Source organism: Lygodium microphyllum, chromosome 17, assembly GCF_053477565.2.
Source record: "Lygodium microphyllum isolate KBCC chromosome 17, Lygodium_microphyllum_v1.1.10, whole genome shotgun sequence".
In the NCBI taxonomy this organism is placed as follows: Eukaryota; Viridiplantae; Streptophyta; class Polypodiopsida; order Schizaeales; family Lygodiaceae; genus Lygodium; species Lygodium microphyllum.
Window position 1 is genome coordinate 60853764 of NC_141151.1, and position 18310 is coordinate 60872073.

The 18310-nt window shown below is 40.5% G+C and overlaps 2 pseudogenes; both read right to left on the reverse strand.

Annotated features, from left to right (window-relative positions):
• Positions 1-18310, reverse strand: part of LOC148021946 (pentatricopeptide repeat-containing protein At3g09040, mitochondrial-like) — a 293011-nt pseudogene that overhangs the window by 265569 nt on the left and 9132 nt on the right.
• On the reverse strand, positions 13323-16882 carry LOC148021947 (serine acetyltransferase 5-like; annotated as a pseudogene).

The window sequence follows — 18310 nt, forward strand, 5'->3', positions numbered from 1 at the left end:
ATTGCTCCAATCTGAAACAGCAAGGTGCAACTTTTTCCATGCTTCGTACTTCTCTGGTTGTTTTACTAGTATATTGCCTTCCTCATCTCGAGGTGGAGATAAAAACTTCCTAGCCTTGGGTCCGCCAAAGCATGGTTTACAAGGAACATTTCCACTCTTCCCCGATTTTTTCTCTTCCTTTTTTATTTCTACTTGGTCTCCGTGCAATCCAACTTCAGAGAGGACTTGTTCTACCTTCTTGCATGTAGCATCAGATTCTGACACGGGCTGCATCTTGTATGCAAAGCATATATATTCATATACTAGCTTCTCAATTATTCTAACCAAACAATGCAATGTGCAAAAGTGAACCCTTGTTAGTGGTATTTCCAAAATAGGGCACCAGTTTGGATCCACTGGAATTAGCATTCCATTTCTCATGACTTTCTGATCACGTGTCGGAGCACCCTGTTGTCCTGCCTTGGCAAGCCATTCTTTCTTTCCATCTTTCCCTTTCTTCCTAGTTTGCATGCAGTATATGCACAGAAATTTTGCATTTGCTACATTTGATAAACCAAACATACACTTCAATGTTTTTAAATCACTTGCAAGATGCCATTCAACTTGATAGTCCCCAAACCCCTCAACGTGTAAAGCTACTCCATTATTTTGTTGTTGAATAACACTGGGTATATTAGTGAGGTTAAAAAAACCTTTAAGTACTTCATGGTCCTCCTTTGGTACTTCAAATGCTACAAGCCACCATATTTCATTCTCCGATTGTACACTGAAGTATAAAGGATGTTTTTCATCGATGTTGGGATCCAATGCTCGATTCATAAGTGTTATACTCACATGCTCAAGTTTTTGCCCCTTGATAATCTCACTCTCATCAAGTTTGAGGACAAACTTAAGCTTGCCTCTACATTATTCCATAGACATATTGTAAAACTTGACCATAGCAATCTGAACCCTACATATATCCAATACAAAGTTGTTGGATGCATTCAATACAAAGGTAACTTCTTTGGAACCACACTTCAATATGTGTGTGTGTTCCAGATGCGTAGGCTCACCAATTAGTTCTAAAACTTTCTCATTTAGTTGTTTTCGAGCCTTCTTCACGTGAAATGGTTTTGGCAGAGGCATTACTCGCTTAGTATTGAAGACTTGCTTAAAACCTGTATCCAATTGTTGATAGAGCATACTATATGACTCAGAACTCATTCCCACCTTGTCACATAATCCCTGAGCATCTGTAGCAATAAACAAGTTGCTCACATCCCTAAGACGTTCACTAGCAACACCATCCACAATGTCCCTGAATTTACAATTTTCCATTGCATTTTTTACCATATTCTTGCTAAGGACTTTGGCAATAGTATCATTCTCTGCATGAGGAAACATATTTCTCATTGTAATAGATTGAGCATATATTTGTCTATGATATTGTCCACTTCCTTTGGCTAATTGGCCAATTGGTTTAACGGATCGGATGCGCCGACGTGCCTCTTTGGTTTTTAAAGTGGGCCCAATCTCCAAAGTTTTTGTGAGCTTCCTCTCTATGTTTCGATTCTCCTTCTCCAAGTCATTGACTTTAGACTGTAACTCCATATTTTGCACGTGTGTAGCATGCATAGCATCTTCAATGACAGACATTGCTTGTTGTAGGTTCTGGTTCTCTCTATCCTTCTCAGCCAATAATCTATCCTTTTCCATCAAAGACTGCATATTCCCTTGTAATCTTGTCTGCATATTTGTCAAGGTTTGATGAGCCCCTGCTAATCCTTGTGTGACAAGTCTGCATGTGTATCCATACAATCCTTCATTGCCTTCACAAGTAAACTTTACAAATGATGTAAGCCCTTCAAATTGTGGTGGCCTTCAAGTGAGTGGATCGGGTGGATAAATGCACCCATCAACCCAAAGGTCCACATTTTTTTTCCCTGCATTTCTTTCTTGTTGCATCCTGCATCTTATTGCATCATCTCTTTCCACAGTTCTTTTGAACATTGGTGCATATTCATCCTCCAATTGAAAGTGAATATCTCTCTTTCTCTTGGTACATCCTGCACCTGCATTCTGCAAAAAAAAAAAGTATGCAAATGTTAACTTGGATTAACATTCAAATCGCAGAACTACACCCCTTTGATTCACTATATCTGTGCTTTTTTTAAAACCCAGTTGGTTCTTGTCTCTTTCTCTTGCTTTCAGTCTTGATAGACCCTAATCAACCCCTAATCAGCCTGTAATCTTGGCTTTTAATCTACCTCTAATTAGCATCAAATCTTATCTTCTGTTCTATCCAAAATATTCTCTCTCTCTCTCTCTTTCTCTCTCTCGACACTTATCACACTCACAGCACCGTATTTTCAGTTTCCAGTCTTTAGCTTTTCATTCAGCACTTTTATTTTGGATAGCTGGACCTCATCAGTTGTATCACAGTTTGTCTCATAGGCCAGTTTTGGTCTTTAAAAGACGTTAATATAACTTTCTTTCTTTCTTTCTTTCTCTCAACAAAAATTCATCAAGGAAACCCTAAATACATTCATACTGAAGCTTGGCTAGTGGAAAACAATAACATCATCTTATCTTCTATCCTAATTTACTATCTGTCACTCTATCACTTATTTTCTTTGTTAATCTCACATAGTCCTCTCTGTCCCCCCCTTCTCCCCTCCTCTCTCTCTCTCTCTCTCCCCCTCTCTCTCTCTCTATGAATTGATGCTTAAGGACTGAACAACAACTGTGAAGAATAATAACATCACAAAGATTAAAAAAACAAAGATACCTCCATTATCACTGGATTGCTTGTAGTATAGACTGTTGAAGACGGAGATTTCTTACTGCATATTTCTGAAGAGGAAGATGGCTTGTAGCAGGGTAGAGTGTGTTGTAGATAGAGATTCTTTGATTTCAACAAATGGTATCAAAACTACTCCTCAATGCTGCTTCAGAAGAACTCGTATGCAAGAAACCATATTCTGGAGGGAAAGAGAAGAATGCACAAAATTTGGGACAAAACTAGAGCTTTCTGAGGGAATGAAAAAATGCCCAGAAATAGGTATATACTTGTCCAAAAAAGATGAAAATTTACAAGGAAACTCTCGAGTCAAAAAGGTGTCTCTGGGTAAAAAATAATCTTAAAATATGATGTTTACGTCATTTTATATCGTTTTTTAACCTCCGCCCTTTTAAGAAGCGAGAATGAGAATGATTGAAAAGTCATGAGGGCACTAAAGAGGGCACTAAAGAGTCATGAGGGCATTAAAGAATGATTGGCTGCATTTTTTGAAAAAATAGAATTGTATTTTTTTAGTTATGAGGATTTTGAGAAAAAGTGACCTTATCCTGTAGTTTGGGAATAAAATAATAGGTGAAATCTATTGAAAACACAAAAACGAGATTTGCTTAATTGTAGAAGATCTCTTTTTATAATATTATTTTGGAATCTCTTTTTAGAGAGAGAGAGGTGAAAGAAACCCCTTAAGGGGCAAAAAAGAGAGTCCATATTTCTCCTAATGAACACTTGGACTGCTTCTGCAAGAGAGTAGCATTTCCCATACATGTCCACCATTATACTCCCCATGTATAGCTCTTTCTCAAGTCCTCTCCTAGTTATCTCAGAATGTATGCTATGCCCTGTTTCTAAATCTCCTTCTGTGCCACAAGCTTTTAAGCAGAGAATGAATGTGTTGGTATCCACAAACACACCTTCCAGCTGTATCTGCTTGAAGAAAATCAAGACTTCCTCACTAAGCCCGTGTTCAGCATGTGCTGCAACCAAAGCCTTCCATGAAACTGTATCTCGAAGCGGCTGCTTATCAAACACCCTGTGAGCCTCTGCAAGGGAACCACATTTGCTATACATATTTATCAGAGAATTTTCCACAATCAATTCTCTTTCAAATCCCATTTTTGATATCTCAGAATGTAAAGATTGGCCTGAGTGCAAGGCTCCTATGCTACCACAAGCTTTCAAGGTGCATAGAAAAGTAGCTCTAGTTGGAACCACACCCTCCTGTTGCATGTCCCTAAAGAGATCCAAGGCAGTGAGACTGAACCCATTTTGAATATATCCTGTCATTAAAGCATTCCATGACACTTAATTTCTTTCTAGCAAGCCCTTGAAGACTTTATGCGCTTCGTTTAAACTTCCACATTTGACATACATGTCAATCAGAGCATTATTGATTAATTCCTCTTACTCCAAACCCTCTTCCACGTAGAACAAAAGTATAAACACAACAACTAAATATGTACAAAGTATCAAATCCCACACACAACTTTTGGGTGGTTTTCACACCTCGAATGTGCAGCAATACGACATCCACCCCCTCTAATCCTGTGCATCCTCCGGATGGGCCAACTACCCATGATCGTTATCATCAAGATCCACAAACAGATCAATCTCTTCATTATGCATTTCTGGTATATCAACAAGATTATCTATCATATCATCTGTCTCTTCCATTGGAGTTTCTTCTCGTTGCTCTTCTCTTGAAAATTCTTCCAATGCATAATATTCATCATCTCTTTTCTTGAAAATCTTGATTCTTTTTCCAGCAATAGGCACTCTAAGCACTGTCCCATCCAATTCTGTCAGCTCATATGTTGCATTATCAAAGACATGTCTGACTATGTACGGCCCAAACCATCTTTTCACCATCTTCCGAAGTGCAGTATGCTGATTTTCAAGGCTGCTATCAAAGACTAATACCCAATCTCCCTCTTCTATTGCTCTAGGCCGCAAGCGATGCCTGCTGTCAAACCTGTCCTTATTTCTTAGTCTAGCAACCTTCAACCTATCAATAGCTAGCTGAATATCCTCTGGTCTTCTCTCCAACTGCCGAATCCGAAGAGCTAAGAGCTCCTCTCTCGTCAAATCCTCCTGCCAAGGTAAAACTGACCAAGTCAAAGCACAAGTCTCAGTCGGCATAATCGGTTTCTGGCCATACATCAACTCTGCAGGCATATATCCTGTGGTAACACTATGAGTCGTACGATCAGCCCACAAAGCAAATGGTAGAAGTCTCGGCCATTCTCCAATCCGTCCTCTGCATGCTTTGGCTAATGCTTTCACTATCGGCGGATGCCCTCTTTCACTCTTCCCATTTCCCTCTGGATTGTATGCTGTGGTTAGAGCCAACTTGATTCCTAGTTGAGAGAAAAACTCCCTAGCTTCATCTGCATCCAATTCACCGTGACCCGCAGTGATCTTACCCACACAGCCATACCTATAGAAAATTTCTTCCAATAAGAACTTACACACTGCACTAGTGGTCTTCGTTCTCAAAGATCTGCCCTCAACATGATTGGTAAGATCCTCTCTAGCCAAAACAATGTATCTCATCTGCCATAGACCCATAGGCATAGTAACCAAGTCAACTACCCACTTATAATGAATGCATAGCGGATAGGTTGGATGAAGCTCATCTCGATGACGCACTACCGAATACATCTGACAATCCCTGCAAGTCTCAACAAAGTGAGAAACATCTCTATACATGCCTTTCCACCAATATTTCTCCTTGATTTTCTCATAAGTAGCCCACACTCCTCTATGACCAGCCCAAGGACTCTCATGAAACTCCCTCATCACCTGTAACTGTGTCTCTCTATCACAGACAACCCGCAAAGGTAATCCGCCTCTTTTCTTTGGATGCTTCCAAAGAAATCCATCCTTGAGAAAATAACCATAGTCTTTCCTTCTAATCTTCTTGAACTCTTCATCTGTCCATTCATCTCTTTTGCTTAGTGTACTAAGGTACCTGCCAATCTGCAACCAATCTCCAACATAGAGTTCTTCTATGAAAGCCACAATATCATAGACATGGCAAACATGATCAACCATAGTGGTGGCTGAAATTTCTACATCATCCTCTTCTGCAAATAGCATCTCCTCATCATCATATCTGGCTCTAGACAACATATCTGCCACTGGATTATCCTTCCTTGCTATGTGTTTAAATTCCGGATTTAATGACTTGATGTATGCAATCCATCTCGGCATAGCTATATCCGGAGTAGAGCAACTCGTAATCATACCAATCAATGGCAAGCAATCTGTCTCTACCACAACTGAAGCTCCAATAAAGTACTCCTTGTCACATTTGAGAGCCGTAACAATCCCTAGTAACTCCCTCTTAATTTGCGGATATCTCCTCTGTCTCTCGTTTAGGATTTTCGCCCCAAACCGAATAGCATACCTGTTTCCATCTGCATCATCTTGACCCACAGCCCAACCTATGCCAATTGGACTAGTGTCAACTGTCAATACAATAGGCCTTCCGCAATTATAATCCGCTTTCCTGAGAGTAGGAGCATTCTGCAATAACTTCTTCAATTTCTGCATGGCTCTAGTGTGGCTCTCATCCCAATAGAATTTCTGCCCCTTTCGAAGCAGTTGATATAAACAATCTGCTATGTGTGCAAAATGAGGTATCCAAATCATATAAAACACACAAGCTCCAATCAATTTTCGTACCTCTGAAGTGGTTGAACAATACTCCGCAATCTTGCCTATAGCATTCACCTTATCAGGTGAGGGTTTCTTGCCATAATACCCACACATATGTCCAACAATGACAACCTCATTCACTCCAAAAACAGATTTTTGCCCTGATAATGTCAAGTTCACTTCTTCTAACCTGGCCAAAATCTTCTCACAAGCTGAAATATGATCAGCCACAAAGTATCTGCATCCCTGCTCATTTAAACTCTCATTCTTCTCTTCTTCTGCACACCCCTTAATGGGCACATCATCCAAGAAAGGCATAGTAAGCTGAGGTATATAATCACGAAGAACCTTATGCATGGCATTCATCATATGCGCAACAGAATTAGTGGCACCTTGAGGCAAGGTACACATTCTGACAAGCCCAATAGGAGTTCTCATGGTGGTTATGTCCCTGCTTTCCAAAGCCAGCTAAAACTGATCATATCCTGAATACAAATCACCTAAAGAATAGATGGCACGTCCAGCAAATGCTTCTGCAAACTCATCCACAATTGGACCTATACCAACATTCGTGATAGTAACTCTGTTTACTGGCTGCATGTCCTGTATAAATCGGAGAGTACCATTCTTCTTTGGAACTGTAAACCACCTATTTGAGTATGGTGCAGATGAAGGCTCAAGAATTCCCATCTTGATTTTCTCATTCAACAAATCAATCAACTTTGGCAGGTGTGCCTTAGGCACTGGAATAGGTCGGAGGTTCCATGGAATATGAGGAATAGTAAAGATCACCATAGGAGCAACAATATCAGGATTCACACATCCAATCTCATGCGGGAAAAAAGCAAATCCCCTTCCATGTCGCTCAAGCATCTCCTGAAAGCATTGCTTCTCTGTAGGTAGCAAGAAATCACCATTTCCAATTTTCAGTTCAGCAATAGTCTTTGCTGAAAATTTATGACCAATATGCTCTGGATTCCTCAAAATTTGCTGTTTGGCAGCCCTCTCTATTTGTTGATCACTGTCAGGTGGAAGCGGTACAGCTACCGGCTTCACCTTCTTATCCACAGTTTTGTATTTCGTGTCAACCCTGACTTCATTATACTCTTTTGCATTACTCAAATCTTGCTGTAAATCAGCAATTCTGCACTCCAATGGCTGAATATCCTCAGCCCTCTGCTCTATGGACTGCATAGAAACAGCCCTAAACTCTGGATGCTGAAATATTTCAGCAGAGTAAACTCTGTTGGCTGAAAGTTTTCAGCCCTCTGTGTCTCTGTAAGCTGATCATAATCAACTGGAAACTCTGTTTGCTGAATTTCTTCAGCACTCAACACTTTTTGCTGAGCCACCTCAGCCTCTGACTCAATCTGTGACACAAAATCCGCAATTTCATGAAACATGTCCAGGGATTGCACTAATACATTACTGTGACAACTCTGCATATCAATTTTCAGTATATCTTTCATCTCTTCCATCGTATCTGCACAAATCATACTGTCATACATCCCATCTATGTGCTCATCATCCTCTAAAATTCCTGCATTTTTCAAATTTTTCTCCTTCCTGCATATGTACTGCCTGGCAGCTCTAGGCAACCTAGAAATCTTTTGATAGCTCATCGAACTGTTTGCTGAAATCCCAACAAAACCGGAGAAGAAAACACTGCTGCCAGGAGGCGAGAACTCCAATCTCCTCTGATCTGTACCACTGTCGTCTCGCGAAACAGCGGTACCTAATGAAAACCCGAATCCCTCACAGTGGGTGAAGATGCATCTCTGAGAGTATCCATGTTTCTAACATGGTTCACACACAGTCATAAACTGAACTGCTCTCATACCATCTTTAATGCGAATCTGTGCATAAGCAGATCCATCATCCATTACCTTTGTTTCCATGCGCATCTCTGTGATGAATGGCTATCCAAGAATTATGGGATAAGCACATGAATCCTGCACAAAGAAATGGAAATCCTCCTCTACATCACCAATAGAAACCCTGACACTAGGATAGGCAGCATACAAATCACCTGCAGTGTTATTGGCGGCTCTCATATGCCACCCATGCTCTACATCCATAGGCCATCTGTTACTTTCATAAACTCCACGAACTATGAGATTAATCTCTGAACCATGATCCACCAATGCAACATAAGGCACCTGTTTCTCTCCAATTTTTACCATCGTCTCTGTAGTTGCCCTAGCCCAATGACTCCGCGAAAAGTGACTACGCGGTATCAAGACAGGCTCATCAGTTTCAGGATAATGCATAGGCTGAACCCTCTTCTCTACCTGCGAAAAAACATAAGCATTCTCAACCATAACCTCATCCTCATCCTCATCCAACTCCCCAATCAAAACTCCCTGTGTATCAGTGGTAGGCAATGCATGTCTTTTCCTCTTCAGGACCTCTTGAAACTGATCCTGAAACTCTCTTTTCGAGATGCCGAACACCTCAGAAATAGTGAAAGTCACTTCACTGCTAAGTATCTTGTCATTAAAGATTTTCTTCATGTCTGTAGATGTCTCAATATCGGACATCAATCTAAGCCCTGGCTGCTTTCTCTCTCTAGGCTCTTGCCTCTTTTCTCTCTTTTGAGCATCTTCCATTTGTTGTTCTCGCCCTGGTCTCAAAGACGGTCCTGTAGTAGGTGGAGTAACAAACTCACCCCCTCTAGTCTTTTTAGTTGCACTTGGATTTTCTTCATCCCTCTTACGCTTCTCCTCAACAAGTACATCTGCTCCCTGAGACTTAGCCAAATAAGCATAAATAGAGTACCTGTCAACAGGCAAATCCCAACCTGTCTCAGATCTGATGCTAGAGCTTGCACTAGTCAAAACAGTTTGCTGAATTTTTCCCTTGTTTGCAGTCTCCATAGCATAAGTCCATAGTGCTGAATGATTCTCTGATCCCTTCTCAATCTAGACTCCATATGCAGAAGCATCTCCTCTAGCTGTCACATAAGAAGTACGCGCAGCCATGTCATCCACTAACTCCTTCATTCCGCCTTTCCCAAAGTTGGTAGTAAGTGGAGCTCCTGTCTCAATCAACCAAATCTCATATACCAAATTCTTTCTCCTTGCATCCTGAAAAGATTCACAATCCCTGTAATGCTAATGGTCCGTACTATCACACCAAATACATCTCTGATCTTTCCTAGGTGCACTAGGAGCACTCCTAGGTGCAGTAGGAGCACTAGAAGAAATAGTAGGCGCAGTAGAAACAAATTGCTCTTTCAATTTTCCCACCAACTCCGCTTTAACTGACTCCAGTGTCAAATCCGTCTCAGGGGGGTCACCTATAGAACATGTAATATACCACGTGAGATCAAAAGAATGGGTATTTTTATTATGTGGGCTTACAGTTTTCCAAAAACAGAAGGGGTTTATAAATGCACCTCATGTAAAATTTACATTAGGGGTTTTTTAATTCAAAATTTTTTAGAAGCACACTTTTTTAGGGAATCAAGAGGGGGGAGGGGGGGGATAGGGGGGTGTGTGTGGGATGGGAAGGGGATGGGTGGGGGGAAGATGGGGGGAGGGGAATCAATACTTAAATGCATATATGTTCTCATGAGACAATATTTTTCAACTAGCGTGGGGGAGGGGGGACAGATTCTATCATAGCTTTTCATCAATTCACATCAAGATCTAGACAACTTCAAAGTTTGAGGATTATAGGCAACACAGAGGAAACACAGGTGCCTTTGTCGAATGAGGCAAAGCATCCATAGTTGTTCCCTCTCCTTGCAATTTTATTAGCATTTCCCTTTAGGGCATATGCTAGTAAAATGGTGTGCGGCAAGGTAGTGCATGGCTCCAAAAAATTACCCACACTTAATTCAAGTTAAGTGGCTCACTATCTTGAGTAAAGTGGCCCACTTTATGATTTAAGAGTTGTGGATCTTGGAAAAAAAGGAGTCCTTTAAATTAGGCATTGGCTACATCAAGGCAGATTAGAAGTGTTGGAGGAGGGCAATCAAGAGGTTGCTCAACTCACTCAACCTTGTAAACTATCATGGATAGTGGTCAAAATAGAAGTGATACAATGGTATAGCAGTAAATCGCATCTTAGTATGGATAACACCCCCCTCTCTGCATAGAAGGCAAGAAGATCAGCCAATCATTGTCTTCCACTCATGTTAGGAAGCTATTGTTAAGGTGCTGACTTGATTTTAGCCACATTTGCAGAATCTAGGGCATTGAATTGTCAGATGTTGAGATTGAGGAGGCACTTGTTCATCTTTGGAACATTAGGGCTCCTCTTAGAGATAGAGTATTTAACTAGAAACTCATTTTAGGTGCTCTTTTTATACGTTAAAAATTAATGAACAAAGGCATTTTAGATGGTCTATGTGCCTGTGGAGGAGTGAAACGCCTTCACACTTATTCTGGGATGGTTTCCATGCCCCCCATATTTGGAGGGAGGTTCTTCCCAAATTGAGTCAATGGGGATTAACTATTCACAACCCAAAATCCTATATCCCAGCCCACAAGCTTTTGTTGTTAACATAACTAGGTGATTTACACTACTTGAGATATGGTAGCCACACATTAAACTCCTCTTAGGAGAAGGAGATGGGCAAGTTGTCTAGGCTGCAATATGGCCAAAAGTTTGGTGATATCTTAGGGGACTTTGTAAGGAGAATCACTTTAGCAATAATGAGCTAAGTTAGCTAGCCAAATGGAGGCCAAATGACTTCCAATTTTGTAACTCAGAGATTCTTTTTTGACACCATTAATAATAATACAATACAAGTCTCAGTAAGAGAGATGGTCTGGCAATTAGTAGCTCCCCTTTGCGAAACCTTTGCATTCAATCAAATATCAAGAAAGTGAGATGGAGTCGTTATGGACGCAGTAGTTTAAAGATCCCTCGTTGTGGCAGGACAATACAACAATAAGTTAGTTTTCCCTGACAATTACAAAATCATTTTGTGGCTTTATTCTTGTGGTTTTGAGTTTCATGTGTTCTGCCTAGATTTGAAAGCAAATCTCGCAAGAACCCTAATGCTTCTACATTCAAAATGATTTTGTGGAGGTTGGACATCATAGCTTATATGTGTGCAAGCTATTGCTATGTATCATCATTGATATTTGCAAATTGATTTGGACCTTCATGCTCCAACTCTATGATGCTATGTTCCATAGCTTCTTCGGTCATAATAGAGATATTTAATTGTACAATGTGTTGAAGAAGGTTAAGGATTCCTTCTAAGGCTAGGTATTTTCTCTCAATGGGGGGCAATATTTTGAATCTAGAATGAGGGTTTTAAGTCCTAGACCTTCTTGTTATGATTTGAGTGTTTTTTGGTCTTTCAGTCTATTCTTATCTTTGCTTTCTAAGTCTCATTCTTTTTGTTGCTAGCTAATCAAGTTCAATGAATTTTGTGACAATTTTCAAAACATACATGGACCATCATAAGCAATGATTGCACATCTCCTTAATTCCAAGCACATTCAAGTGCTTAGAATGTAAGAAAACTATAGCTCTTTTTCAACAACTTTTGAATTCATCAATCAAGCAATTTATAACACACTAGATAATCAAAGAATAAGTCAATCAATGTTGTTTCACTTGTCTAAATGAGTGTTACCTTATGCCTCCCTTAGCTTTTATGCTCTAGCTTTTGATTCCCTTTGTTCTTTGCATATCACATTTTGTTTCAATGTTTGATCCTAAAAGTTCACCTGCATAAAGATGTTTCCACATGAAATGGTGTGATCTAACGTATATGCCCTACTATGTGCGTGTTAGTATGTATGAAAGGTGAAGGTTTGGGTATGCATTGGGGTAAGACTCCTAGGAGGGATGTGTGGGTCACTATTCATGTAGTGATCTATGAGCCAAGTTAGATGATATCAAGACTATGTGCATTAGTGCATGGGTATATGTGCAACATTGATGCACATAGTACTATAGGTGTAATGTGGACTAAGTGCAAATGCATGTGGATGTTTTTGTCATAAATGCCCACCTTCTCTTTCTCTCATAATTTTCCACCCTCTAAATTACCCATCGGCTCCTCTCTCTCTCTCTCTCTCTCATGCCTTCCTGCATGCTCCTACCTTCCTCTACTTCCTCCCGCCTTCCTCCCGCCTTCCTTTACCTGCTCCTGCCCTGCTCTCGCCTTCCTGTACTTGCTCCGGCCCTGCTCCCGCCTTCCTCCCGTCCTCCTCTCGCCTTCCTCCCACCTTTCTCTACCTGCTCCCGCCCTCCTTCTGCCTTTCTCCCACCCTCCTCCCGCCTTCCTCCCGCCTTCCTCTACCTGCCAATGATGCTTGCTGTGGATACTGTCGATGATGCTGTGGATGCCTTCCTCTTTCGTTGACGTTCGATGCTTGCTGTGGATGCTACCGATGATGCTGACGTTCGATGCTGTGGATGCTGATGTTTGACGAGCGTTCGATGCTGTGGGTTTGATGAGCGTTCAATGCTGACGTTTGATGAGCGTTCGATGTTGACGTTCGATGCTGCCTCCTGCGGATGCTGCCTCCTGCGGATACTGCCTCCTGCGAATACTGCCTCCTGCGGATGCTGCCTCCTGTCAATGGTGTCCATCGACGACTCCTCCCACGTGTTGTCATTGATGCCTCCTGTCGATGCCACCTCCTATCGATGCTGTCCAATGATGCTGCTTCCTCCCATGTAGTTCGATGCCTCCTCCCACATTCGATGCTGCCACCTGTCGATGCTGTCAATAATTCTGTCAACGTTATTTGATGCTGCCTGCTTTGTCGATGCTATCCATTTTAGCCTCATTGTCACCCATAACTATTCTCTCTCTGTGCAGAATAAATCTATAATCGACAGCTCGCAGGTACACCATCATTATCTTGTAAGATAAATATTTATGTAGTTGAAAAATGCACTTTTGAGCAGCTTAAATCACATAATCAAACCATGTTTGATCCATGGTATAACTAGGCATCTCCTTGAGGAGAGTAGGCTGGTGCTTTAGGCCTACCAGCATTGCTGGGAAACTGACTACAATAGTCCTTTGTGGCACTTCCATGAGTACCACTACACCAGCTTCAATTTTGGCCCCATCCCCCACCTTGATGTCGCCCTCATGTCGCCCAGAATGGTTGCAGTGGCACCTATCAGAACCCCATTTCCTATCTTAGGATGCCTGTCCCACCAACTTTACCTGTCCCACCTAAGGTTGCATGATGCAGAATAGCCACATTGACAACCCACAAATGCTGTCTCTCCAATAACAACCCCTATGGCATGATCTAACAAAATACATTTTCCTATGCGGCAGTTGGATGTATGTTGGTAGCAAAAACGTCTGCAACCCTGCTTTGTAATGTCAATGCTAGTAGAACATGCCCTTCTATCCACAACCTGTGGGAATTTTTGTGTGCTTGGCATGCTTGAAGATAATAAGAGGTATACGCAGTTTCAACAATCCAACTTTGTGTTTTTATTTTAAGAATAATTAAGACATCTACTTTAAGATGCTTGGTCTATTATATGTCACAAAGAAATGCTTTCCAACATAGATGGTTTTCTCGTACTGGTGTTTTGATCTTTCTATTCAGTGCATCTCTCCTATTTTGGTTGAATTAGCATGAATGGAGATTTACTTCTGCAATATTGAAAATAAGATAAGATATTATTGCTTAGACCCTCCCTAGGACCTACAAAATGATTTAAAAGCTTCAAAATTGTAATGAGAATCCCTTTGATTAAGAGAAAGGGGGGATAAGAAGAGAATTGTGAAAAAGAATTTTATGACAAATGTGCAAAGTAACGTGTATAATTTAAAAGATTGCTTATGTACCAATATCTTAATAGATACATGTATGTATTTATGTATATGTACTTCTATCTTAATAGATTTATGTATTTATGTATATGTACTTCTATGATTAACACTTAATGCTCCCTTGCCTCCTTGAATGCATAACATAGGTACACACATGATTAGAATCATCACTATGTATAAGGGTCTCAAGGGATGAGTGCGCCTTGGGGGATGAGTGCATCATAATATGTTTGTCTTGTGATGATTTCATAGGGCCAAAAGGTGCTTGTTAAATAGGCACTTAGTCGTGAACTCGGCAAGTGAGTGTCTTTTGATAAGTATGTCACAATTGACTTGGCACTGTGTCGTGAACTCGGCATAGAGGTGTCACTTTGGTTGTGATACCCTCCCTTCCCCCCTAGGTGTAGATGGGCACTTGGTCGTGAATTCGGCTAAATAGTGTCTTGACAAGCTACACATAAAATAAATGATGGGCATTTGATCGTGCATTCGGTTTCGTAATGTCCTGATACACTAATTGTTTGCTATTGTTCAATGGGATGGGCATTTAGGTCATCTATTCGGCCAAAAAGTGTCCTGATCTATGTGTAGTTTTTTTAAAATCTATCATGTTCTTGCATTTGTATGTTTTTAATAAGTTATGACTAGATGTAATTTGTGTTACCTTTTCAATATTTAGATGGTATCATGCAATTGAAGTTCATATGCAACACCAATATAAATTAAGATTGATATCATACAATTGTATTCTTAATCAAATATTATATGTCATACAGTTATATTAAAGTTATGTAGCTTAACTTACAATTGGTAGCTTAAGCCTTGGCCATTATGCTTATACACTTCTTTTCTTTATTGTAGAGAGTTTACAATTTGTGAAGATGGCCTTGAACATTGCCAAAGCACTACGCATTTGCTTGATAGAGGCTATATCATCCAGCACAGAAGAGCAGATATCACTCATCAATAGTAATGAAATTGTCTTTGTTACTTTCTACAATTCAGCATGTACATCCATGCAGACCATGTTGCAGCAGCAAGGGCTTTCGCACCTAGTCACTGATGCACTTTGGGATCCCGAGAAGAACTTGCATCTTTGTCGTACACTGCTTGGAAATGCACCCAAGATGGTTGAAGATCTTAAGGAGTTAGCACCAGTGTCTGCATTGAAGGAGAGGTTAGTCTTTTGGAACATGAAGTGGAGAGAAGAGGTGGCACGCTTAAAGCAAGCAAAGGACTTGTCCGGGACAACCTCTCTACCAAAACGTCTAAAGACCACTATAAATGCAAGTCCCAATTTTAGTCCAACAAAGAAGAGAGAGAATCCGTCAGGGGCAGGAACTATGTTGCGCACATTGAGGAATCACCAATGCGCACCAACGATTGGCATTCCCTTTGATGCCATCAAGCTAGGTAGAGTCATTGGTGAAGGTTCCTGGTACGCAGATCGGACGCAGATAGCTCACGTGGTGAATCCCGGAAGGTCCCCAAGAACAAAGTACTCTACTTTTTAGCACTAAAACCCATGTAAAAGCAAGCACGACAAGAGGCAAGAGACAAATTGGGTTCAATCTCCCCCATGCCTTGTGTGAGCGCTTCACAAAGCATGTATTTAATGTATATTTCCAATCTTTATGCTCAATAATAGCCCAATTACAAAAATATGACAAGCTTTTAGCTTTTGAGTTTGCTTTCTACCAAAAATAGTAAAATAAAGCTAATGGACGGTGCCCATAGTGTCTGGCACGCCCAATCTCAATGTCCAAATAGAAATAACATATCCAGGCGCATAAGCGCATACAAAATAATAATAAATAATCGATGTCTCAATAGACATAACAAAATATAGGCGTGGCGCCTATCAAAATCTAGTCCAAAAATCGAAAACCCGCTAGACTCCAATGCTTTCCTCCGCCACTGCTGCTATCTCTACACATCAACTGAAGCATTCACAATCGTTAGTAAAATAACACAATTAAACCGACAAAAGTGAATACCTAGCAGTCTTCAGCTACATAAATAAATCAACTGGTTAGAAATAAATCCTAACCTTAATTTATTACGAGTGCGCACTCTAAACTCATAAACGTTTATTAATTTAATATGCATTTTGCGGAATAACCCGCTATGGAATCACCCATGTACACACTAAATTAATGAAACGCCCGAAAAGGACAGGCATCCCCATCAACTTCTCGCACAAAGAATCCTCTTTGTGTATGAGCCCCGGTCATCTAAGTTTACGGAATCCACCATAAAACCTCACGGAATCCACCGTGGAATATGCCTCCTGGCATCAGTTCCTTTGGACAGTGTGTCCAAGTTACTATTGATAATATTACTTATTTTCCTTTAGAGTTAACATATTGCGCCAAAATGTACAAGGGCTTCAACAATGTTAAGCTGCAGCAATTCCAAGTGGAGTGTGGGATGCAAAAGGTCAATGCATCCATTGTGCGATGCATTGCCTTTACTTATGAGCCCCCTTGGGTTACAGTCTTTCCCTTTTTCAATGGTGGTACAATAGATTATATATTGATGTGGGGCCCTTTTCAAAAATGTAAATATAGGAGAACCATCGAGCACCTCCACAAGCCATCAATGGGGTTCAGACCTGATCCTGACAAGGTGCCTTCTGCAGAGGAGAGGGCTAGGATCGTGGGCGTCATCAATAATATGCCAAACATTATTCATGCATTGGTGGATGGGATGAAGGCCGTGCATAGTGCTAGTATCGTCCATTCGGACTTACATGCCAAGAACATGGTGTTGGATTTCACCAGAGATAACACCCCTAGGGTGGGCATCATAGATTGGGGTCTCATGCTTATTTCTGGTATGAAAAGACGAGCTCTCAACTGCCCATCTAGGGGACCAAATGAGCCCATGCACATCGTAGATGAGTGCCGACGGAAAGGAGTGTTGGAAAGGAAAAGAAGGCCATGGATTGCTCCTGAGATCTATGATCCATTGTGTGAGTCTGCTTACAGCAAGGAGTCAGATATATACGCAGTTGGTTGGCTCATCGTCTGTCTCGTTGAGTTTTGGCGCTTAGGCCAATGTCTATGGTTGCGTAGGGAGCCGAGAGATACCCCAGATGAATTCATCATGCACTTAATAGAGTTCAAGGCAAGGGATCGCATGTTGTTAGATGATAAGGCCATGCGAATGTCCTTTGCAGACCTTGATGACTTTTTGAGAGCACACTGCAGCACTGATCCTGCAAAAGCACAAAGATCACTTGTAGAGCTTGGCCCTATTCTAGCTCACCCTTTTTGAACAACCCACCTCTTGTAATCTCCCCTTGTATTTTGTAAAACAACCTATCAATTTTTGGAGTCTCTATGACTCATGAAACCAAGGATAGTTGTATATTTTTTGTAAAGCTATATGCTCTATAGAATACAACTTATAATTTGTGCTTTAAGATTAAGTTAGTTATGTGGATGTACGTCTTCAAGAGCAATTATTTCAAGATTTTGTGTCTTTATGTGTCTTGTCAGCAATTTGCACGGTTGACTTTCTCAAGTTTTGAAATTTAATAACCACATTGTTTCATATTTAGTATCATGGTGTAGATTTTATATCTATAAATAGTCTCTAGATAGCATACGTGAAACATTAACGAACCATTTAATGCATATACAAAGTTTCAATCTCTCTTATTTTCTTTGCTAAATATGATTGTGCAAGTGGAGTGTTGTATACATGTGATTTTTTGAAGTTGCCAAAGAGATATATTGTTGTTGTAAACACACAAGCATGCAAGAAAGAGAACTACTTCAATGGTTTAAAAAGCTATGATTTCACATCGTATCCATATTGCATTTTAAATTACTAATGATTAGAAAATAATAATACATTATAAATGAATGTTTAAAAAACTAATGACCAAGTGTACCTAGCAATTATAGATGATACCAAACCTCTTAAACTTTCCTCGACAAACTATTGCTTTTGAAGTGATGCAATAACTTGTCACCTCCACTAGTGCAAGTAAACATTCTCCTATGAGAAATACCCTAGTTTTGTAAGGTTAGTCATCAACCTGATCAAGTGCTCAGAATGTATTGGTGAATTTTATATATTTTTATCAT